Source organism: Gossypium raimondii, chromosome 9 (genome assembly GCF_025698545.1).
Source record: "Gossypium raimondii isolate GPD5lz chromosome 9, ASM2569854v1, whole genome shotgun sequence".
Classification (NCBI taxonomy): domain Eukaryota; kingdom Viridiplantae; phylum Streptophyta; class Magnoliopsida; order Malvales; family Malvaceae; genus Gossypium; species Gossypium raimondii.
Genome location: NC_068573.1, coordinates 25,516,717 through 25,526,104, shown reverse-complemented (window position 1 = coordinate 25,526,104; position 9,388 = coordinate 25,516,717). Strand labels below are relative to the sequence as shown.

General features: G+C 35.7%; 1 non-coding gene across 1 annotated transcript; it reads right to left on the bottom strand.

The window, feature by feature from the left end:
* Positions 1-485: 485 nt before the first annotated feature.
* LOC128032918 (small nucleolar RNA R71) lies at positions 486-592 on the bottom strand. The gene has a single exon (XR_008189259.1). It is a non-coding gene; the product is annotated as a small nucleolar RNA R71 (small nucleolar RNA).
* Between the last annotated feature and the right edge of the window lie 8,796 nt (positions 593-9,388).

Genomic DNA, 9,388 nt, shown 5'->3' with positions numbered 1-9,388 from the left:
GACAGCGAAGAAGACAAGCAAGTCAGAGAAGGACTGAAGAGATAAACTTTGAAAATCTGAATCAAGGCAACGGAGCAAACTTTGCTTAAAATCCTATCATTATTGATGATGATAGGGATAAAGCTTTGAGACAGTATGTCGTGCCAGTATTTCATGATCTTAATCCGGGTATTAGGAGACCCGAAATTGAGGTACAACAGTTCGAGTTGAAACCAGTCATGTTTCAGATGCTTTAGATAGTGGGCTAATTCAGTGGAATGCCTCCCGAAGATCCTCACCTACAGTTAAGACTGTTTATAGAGGTGAGTGATTTTTTCAAGTTAGCCGGAGTACCCGAATATGCATTACGATTGAAGTTTTTCCCATATTCAGTAAGGGACAAAGCTCAAGCTTGGTTGAACTCATTACCACCAAACTTAATTTCAACATGGAAAGAGTTAGCAGAAAAATTCCTTATGAAGTATTTCCCGCCTAGCAAGAATGCTAAATTGAGGAACGAGATCACTGCTTTCCAACAAATGGATGATGAGTCATTGTATGAGGCATGAGAAAGGTACAAAGAATTATTACGGAAGTGCCATCATCATGGAATCCCACATTGCATACAACTTGAGACATTTTATAATGGTCTCAATGCTCACACGAGGATGGTAGTGGATGCTTCTGCTAATGGTGCTCTCATTTCTAAGTCTTATAATGAGGCTTATGAAATCATTGAGAGGATTGTCAGCAACAATTATTAATGGCCAACCAATCGAGCAGCGTCAGGAAGACGAGTCGCTGGAATACATGAAGTAGACACTCTTACTTCACTCGCATCTTAAGTATCATCAATATCCTTAATATTAAAAAATCTTACTACTAATGGGTGTAATAGTTTTGCAGCACAACCACTAAATCAATTTGAAAATGTAGCCTTTGTTTATTGTGGGGAAGGACATTTGTTCAAAGAATGTCCATCAAACCCATAATCTGTGTATTACATGGGTAACCAGAACCAAAATCGAGGAAGACAAGGGCTGTAATCTACTTTCTATAACCCATCGTGGCGAAACCACCCGAATTTTTCCTGGAGTAACCAAGGGGCAGGAACCAATAACAATTATGTCCAACCTAGATCGACCCAACTACCTAGTTTTTCCCAACAAGCTCAGAAAAAAACCTAAGTTGAACCATCTAATAGCCTAGAGAATCTATTGAAGGCATACATGGCGAAAAATAATGCCTCTCTAAGGAATTTAGAGAATCAAGTGGGCCAACTTGCAACTAAACTCAGAAACTGACCACAATGTGCTTTACCTAGTGATACGGAGAATTTGAGGAATCTAGGGAATAAGCATTGTAAAGCGTTAACATTGAAGAGTGAAAAGACTTTAGAGCCCAATTCTGTAGAAGTTGAGAAGGAGCCAGCTGACGCCCAAGACTCAGAGGAAGTTCAACCGAGTGTTGAAATTCCAGTTTCACCAGAAATTGAATCTATAAAATTTGACAAGGTAACTTCTGAACTAGCTAATTCTGATAAACTAATAACTCCCTTAGATGCAAAATTGCCATAGAAAACGAATCAACCAATTCCAGTAAAAAAACCTCCACCACCCTACCCTCAAAGACTTCGGAAGCAGAAACAGGAAATTCAATTCAAGAAGTTCCTAGACGTACTCAAACAACTTCATATCAACATCCCGTTGATTGAAGCACTTGAAAAACTGAAGAACTACGTCAAATTCATGAAGGATATCCTATCTAAAAAGCGAAGGCTTGGAGAATTTGAGACAGTAGCCCTAACGAAGGAATGCAGTGCATATCTTCAAGACTAGATGTTTTACCATACCTTGCAATATTGGAGCAACATATTGTGGTAAGACACTATGTGACTTGGGTGCCCATGTCAATATTTAGGAAATTGGGGATAGGTGAAGTTAGACCTACTACGGTTACACTTCGTTTAGCAGATCGATCCTTAGCACATTTAGAAGGAAAAATCGAGGACGTATTGGTACGTGTAGACAAATTTATCTTTCATGCTGACTTTGTGATTCTAGACTTTGAAGCAAACAAAGAGGTGCCAATCATCCTAAGAAGACTATTCTTAGCAACCGGAAGGACCTTATTGATGTGCAGAAGGGCGAGTTTACTATGCGTGTTCAGGATGATCAGGTAACATTTAACGTTTTTATGTCCATGCGATTTCCTGACACAATTGATGATTGTTCTACAGTGTCTGATTTAGAGGATTTAATCATGGAGAAGGAACTCAACATGTTGAGGACCCATTGGAACAAATTTTGACATCAGATCCTCCAAATAAAGAAGAGGAGGATGAATTAGCTTTGTTAGAAGCTAATCAAAGTGAATTTAATCCGCAATCCCGCTTTGAATCTTTGGAGTTAGAGAAAAGGGATTATGCCCAACCAAAAGTGTCAATCGATGAGCCACCTAAATTAGAACTGAAGGTACTTTCCTCACATTTGAAATATGTTTATTTAGGTAACTCTTCTACTCTATCTATGATTGTTTCTGCAGAATTAACTACTGAACAAGAAGAGAAACTCATCTTGGTGTTGAAACAATTCAAGAAGGCTATCAGATTGACCATAGCTGATATTCACAGAATTAGTCCATCTGTATGCATGCACAAGATTATCTTAGAAGATGACGAAAAAGGGACGATTGATGGACAACGAAGACTGAACCCCATCATGAAGGACGTAGTCAAGAAAGAAATCATAAAGTGGTTAAATACGGGTATAATTTACCCCATCTTAGATAGTTCATGGGTAAGTCCGATCCAGTGTGTGCCAAAGAAAAGAGGTATCACGATCATTGAAAACGAGAATAACGAGTTGATACCGACTAGAATGGTTACGGGATGGAGAATTTGCATCGATTACCAGAAGCTGAACAAGGTAACTAGGAAAGATCACTTTTCTTTGCCATTTTTGGACCAGATGCTGGATAGACTCACAGAGCGAGACTATTACTGTTTTCTCGATAGATACTCAGGGTATAATCAGATTACAATAGCACCGAAAGATTAGCACAAGAGAACATTCACATGTCCGTACGGTACATTTGCATTTAGGCGCTTGCCATTTGGTTTATGTAATGCACCTGCTACATTTCAAAGATGTATGATTTCTATTTTTACTGACATGGTTGAGAAATATTTGGAAGTATTTATGGATGATTTTTCAGTATTCGGAGATACATATGATGATTGCCTAGCCAATCTAGCCAAGGTACTAAGGCGATGCGAAGAAACAAACCTTGTACTTAACTGGGAAAAGTGTCATTTTATGACACGAGAAGGTATTTTTCTAGGGCATCGGATAACAAGACATGGAATTGAGGTAGATAAAGCAAAGGTAGATGTTATTGAGAAACTCTCACCTCCAATATCTGTAAAGGGTGTTAAGAGCTTTTTGGGCCACACCGGTTTTTATCGAAGATTCATCAAGGACTTTTCCAAAGTTGCTAAACCCTTATACAAATTATTGGAAACGGACACGACGTTTAAATTTGATGAGGAGTGCTTAAAAGCTTTCAACGATTTAAAGAGTCGGTTAGTCTCGGCACCCATAATAGTCACACCAGACTAGGATTTGCCATTTGAATTGATTAGTGATGCAAGTGACTTCGCGATCGGAGCTGTCATGGGTCAGCGAAGGAACAAAGTTTATCATCCCATTTACTATGCGAGTCAGACTCTGACAGGCAACTGAATTACACGGTAACAGAAAAAGAGTTACTTGTTATTGTGTTTGCTTTTGACAAGTTTCGATCTTATCTTGTAGGTACCAAAGTGACTGTTTATACGAATCACTCGACAATTAAGTATTTACTTTCCAAGAAATACGCTAAGCTGAGGCTGATTCGATGGGTACTTCTACTTCAAGAGTTTGATCTAAAAATTCAAGATCGAAAGGGAGTGGAAAACCAAGTAGCAGACCATTTATCCTGATTGAAGCTGCAAAAAGGGAACTCTCATCTTATACCAATTAGAGACGTTTCCAGATGAACACATACTGAAGGTAGATCATGTCCATAATACCCCTTGGTTTGCTGATATTGCTAACTTTTTAGCTTATGGTTTGATGTCGATTGATAATACGTATTATCAAAGGAAAAAGTTTTTTCAAGATGTGAAGTACTATTTTTGGGAAGAACCATATTTGTTTAAAAAGTGTGCAGATCAAATGATCAGGAGATGCGTGGCAGAAGATGAAGTACATAAGATTTTATACCATTGTCACTCAGCTCCGAGTGGGGGACACTTCGGAGGTACACGTACTGTGGCCAAGGTATTGCAAGCCAGATTCTTTGGCCAACACTATTCAAAGATGCATATGCTTACGTAAAGAGTTGTGATCGATTTTAAAGGGTCGAAAATGTCACCAACATAAATGAGATACCTCGAACAAACATCATTGAGGTAGAATTATTCGATGTTTAGGGTATTGACTTTTTAGGTCCTTTCCCTCCGTCTTTTGGTCACAAGTACATATTAGTAGTAGTAGACTATGTGTCTAAGTGGGTTGAGGCAGAGGCATATCCGACAAACGATGCTAAGGTTGTAGTGAAGTTTTTGCAGAAACATGTGTTCACAAGGTTTGGAACCCCAAGAGCCATCATTAGTGATGAAGGGTCCTATCTTGTGAACAAGTGTTTGAAATGGTTATTAGATAAACATGAAGTGAAACACAAGGTCGCTACAACTTACCATCCGCAGATGAATGGGCAAGCTGAACTGGCAAACAAGGAGATCAAAGGCATACTTGAGAAGGTAGTTTTCCCGAACCAACGAGATTAGTTCAAAAGACTGGATGATGCTTTATGAGCTTACAGGACAACATACAAGACACCTTTAGGGATGTCACCCTATAGGTTAGTCTTTGGGAAAGCCTGCCATCTACCCTTGGAGTTAGAACACAAAGCTTACTGGGCTCTCCAATGACTCAATTTGGATCTTAAAAGTGCCAAAGAGAAACGGATGCTTCAACTTAACGAGTTAGAAGAATTTTGAATGTCTTCAGACGAGAATGTCAAATTATTTAAGGAGAGACTAAAGAAATGGCATGACAAGCACATTCGAGTTCGAGAATTTGAAGCAGGTCAGCAAGTCTTGTTATTCAATTCCAATTTAAGGTTCTTTCCAAGTAAGTTAAAATCATGTTGGTCCGGTTCATTTATGATTCATCGAGTCTATCCATACGGAGTTGTTGAACTTCAAGGTAAGGGAGGTAATTTTCGAGTTAATGCTCAACCCTTGAAACATTACTAGGGAGATAAAATTGAACAGAATCAAATCTCGTTCATTTTATCAGATATTTAATTTTTCTTGTTCTTCAGTTTGAATAAATGATTTAGGGTATATTTTTGGGAATAGTATCTTTAAATAAATTTTGTCTAGGAGATTGGAACTTAAGCGAGACCGATTGTGACATCTCCAATCTTTCCTGGGAATTGATTTTAACATAATTTCCCAAGAAATTATTCCCTAAATGACAAAATAAATTTTTAGTTTTTCAAATAAAAGGGTCAATTTTGATCCAAATTTTATGTTGCAACTCAATTTTGAATTTTCATTAAGTCTAGGAACTTAATTGAATTATTTTTAAAAATTTGGTTGCTCTTTTGTAAATATAAAAATTAGATTCCTCTTTTGTAAATATTTTCAAAAAGCATTTAGAATAAATGTTTTTAATTCAATAAAAAGAAAAAAGATGATAATTATTAATATATATAATTATACCCATTATAATATATATTAATTATTATCAACTTTATTTAGAGTTAGGATTAGTTTTAATTTAATCGTATTTTATTCGATAAGTTTTATCTTAATAAATTAATAGCAAATAATAATTTAATATGCATTATATTAATTATTAATTGTTATTTACTTTGAGTAGAATTAGAAATTAGAATTTTTAAGAATTCTACTCTAGCTCCTACTCCTTTCACTATAAATTTCACTCATCTATTCTTTTTTTTTTTTCATTCACACACCATTCCCTCCAAAAACACCAAAACCCTTAAGTGCCGAAACCTCCTAACAATTCCCTAGCCACAGCATCGCCCAGCTGATCGGTCAGTAACACCCCGCGCGCGCCCATGCCAGGCCTACTCAACGATCTGCACGCTGCTCACATCCATCCCCTGCTGCACGCTGCTGCCTTGAATACCCGAGCGGCACACTACCCTTTCACCCATTCTTAGCAAAAAACCCCTCACCTATTTTAATTTTCCATCTTTTGATTCAATTTTTTTCTTAAGAGCTCTTAATTTTTACAAAAAAATGTGGTAATACCAATTTTTCTCTTAAATTTTAATTTTATTATCTAATTTTTCAAATTATTGAATTATTAATATTTTATATTAATTAAATTTTTGAGAAAATATTTGTTACCATCTTATGATTAGGTTAATCATACCTTGCAAGAGAACTCGTGCATCTGCCCAAATTGACGAATCATAAAACAAGCTCCACTGTTAAGAAGCCAAAGCAAGATATGAGAGTATCTTCAAGAATCAACAGATGCATTCAGGGAAAGGTTTCACATTGAAAGAAAGCAACTATATGGGTTTTATGGTGCGTATTCGTCAGCTTGCTGAAACTCTCAATTGGGAGTTGTTTTGTAAGAAGAGACCTAGTGTGGATGAGGAGTTAGTACACGAATTCTATGCGGATTTAACCTTAAGCGAGTTGACGGAAGTTCCAGTTCGAGGAATCAAGGTACCAATAACTTCAAATGCTATTAATGAGTTTTTTGAATTGCCTGATTTCGAAAATGACGAATATTCCTCCTTGATGAGCAATATAGAGTCTGAAAATTTGCAAGAAATTCTCGAGGAACTTACAGTTCCAGGTTCTAAGTGGACTGTGTCAAAGCAAGGAATCCACACTTGTCGAAGAGAATATTTGACACCACTCGCAAAGGTATGGTTCTACTTCATCTGATTCAGGCTTATGCCTAGCTCACATGGGACTACAATCTTATTAGAGCAAATGGTCTTATTATACTCGATTTTATTTGGGAAGACCATTGATGTGGAAAAAATCATTTTGAGGGAAATACGGAATGGTGCCGTTAGACGTTCACGTTCTGGCCCAGCTTACTTTCCCTTTACGATAACAATTTTGTGCTTGGAAGCTAAAATTCTTGCAAACGTAAACAAGACAGGCTATAGCCAGGGCACAATCACAGATTGGGACCTCTATCAAATAGCTGGAGACTCTATTCTACAACAACGATTTGAAGAAAGTGAGGATCCCGAAAAGGAAAAAGAAGAAGATCCCATAGAGATCGAGCCAGTGCAATCGGCTGAAGTCCCTGATAAGGTGGAACCAATGGAACCAGAAGTTGAACCTGATATCAAGACTTCAATGTTTAGAGCTCAACCGCCTCGCCCAGATATTTGAGATGGGCTATCAAAGTTAATGAAAATAATGCAACATATGCGGTGGCAGCAACAAGCTTACTGGAAATACTAAAAAATAAGGGATGACTCGATGAGAAATGCTCTTACGAAAATTTATAATGACCCATTTATTTTTGTACCTGAGTTTCCAGATTACATATTTGAACCATGGAGCCCATTATCGAAAAAGAAGCGAAGCGATTCATGCAAAGACAATAATGATGGAGCAAAAGATGAATCGAATTCGGAAGGATCTGTAAATAAATAAATGGGATCTCGACTTTATTTTATTTATGTTCTTAGGTTATTTTAGGATAAAGTTAATTAGGAATTTTTGCATAATAAAACAAGAGACGGAAATCATTAATAAAATTGAACAAGTCGTGAAGTATAAAGTGTGGAAATAGTTATATACATGTCTAGGATTGGATTTAGAAAGAGCTTGGTACTTAAGCAGTCAAATTAACTCACATCCTCTTTTCTAGAATCCTACCTGGTGTATAGTATCTATTCACTTTAAACAATGAGGAAATTGTTCATTTTAAGTAGGGGGACCGAAAAATTGAGATTATTTCCACTCAGAATAAATAGTTCTTTTAATTATGATTAGGATATATTTTGTTCAATAATTTGAAATTGTGTTAAGTATGCTAAACTTCAATATAAATAAAGTTCTATTATTTCAATAAATTGTTATGTTAGCTGAATAATGATATAAATGTATTTTTAATAAAGCATGCAGATCGTACCATAAAATTTTTAGTTCCTCAAGAAAGGTAGGCATGCATGAAAGTTTAAATCTCTAGAATTGACTTAGTAGTTTCTTGAGGCGAAATCCTAGGAAGCATGGAATGTTGAAAATTATTTAGGCAACTCTTGTTTGGACCATTTGAGCCTTTCAAGCCAACCTTGATGAAATTTTATCCTTTGAAACCCAACTTTGAGACTATATGACCTAATTTTATTTGAACCCTTGCAATATTTAGCCATCACTTCTCTCTTAATTATCTTTAAATTGTCTCAAACACTAGACTCAGTACTATTCAGAATATTCTTTGAAAATAAGTTTGGGGGAGTTGAAAGAAGTATCAAATGCTCTAAAAATTGTAGCAGATATAGTAAAATGCTTGAAAAAAAAAGCACATGTACTTGAAAGAAAATAGATGTACAAAGGAGCATGTGAAAGCAAAGTAAGTTGGTGTATTGAGGGAAATTATTCCAAAGGTCCGATTAAAGCTGAGTCTAGGGTTTAAAAGCCTAAATTTATCTATCTTTTACCCACCTCTAGCCTAGCTACGTTACAACCTTTTTAAAGACCTATTAATTCAAGTTTTCTATGCTACCTACATTAAAGGAGAGAAATTGCTATGTTCAACATATGAAGGCATAAGTTAAACTTAATGATTGCAGCTTAATCTTGAATAAGGAAATAAAATCAAATTGGTAAGAGTTAACATGTCTTGTTAAGAAAGCATTTAGTCTAATTTTGCTATCATAATAGTTATTGAGATTAATTTGAATGATATGTATACTTAAGTAGCATAACTATCAAATTTCTTATTTTTGAGCATAAGTATATTAAATTCATAATTTTGGGAAGAATGTTATTCTAAAGGAATTTTTCAAAGGTGTTTTCTGAGTAATTCTTTTTAATTTGTGCATTACTTGGGACGAGCAATGAATTAAGTTTGGAGGTGTGGAAACGCGGAAATTTACATATTTTTACATACCCTTTTTAACTTAAAATCATACAGTTTCGATAAAATTCTTGTCGAAAAAATAATTATTTTTTAGAAAATAATTAAAGTGCACTTAAAATATGAACATGTTGAATTTTATTTAATTTTATAATTAATTTTGATGAATTTTGGTTATTTTCGACAGATTTGCACAAAGGGCAAAAAATGGCTCGACAGACACTACTAGAAGCACAAAATCGAAAAGCAATTTAAAGTATCGAGGCAAA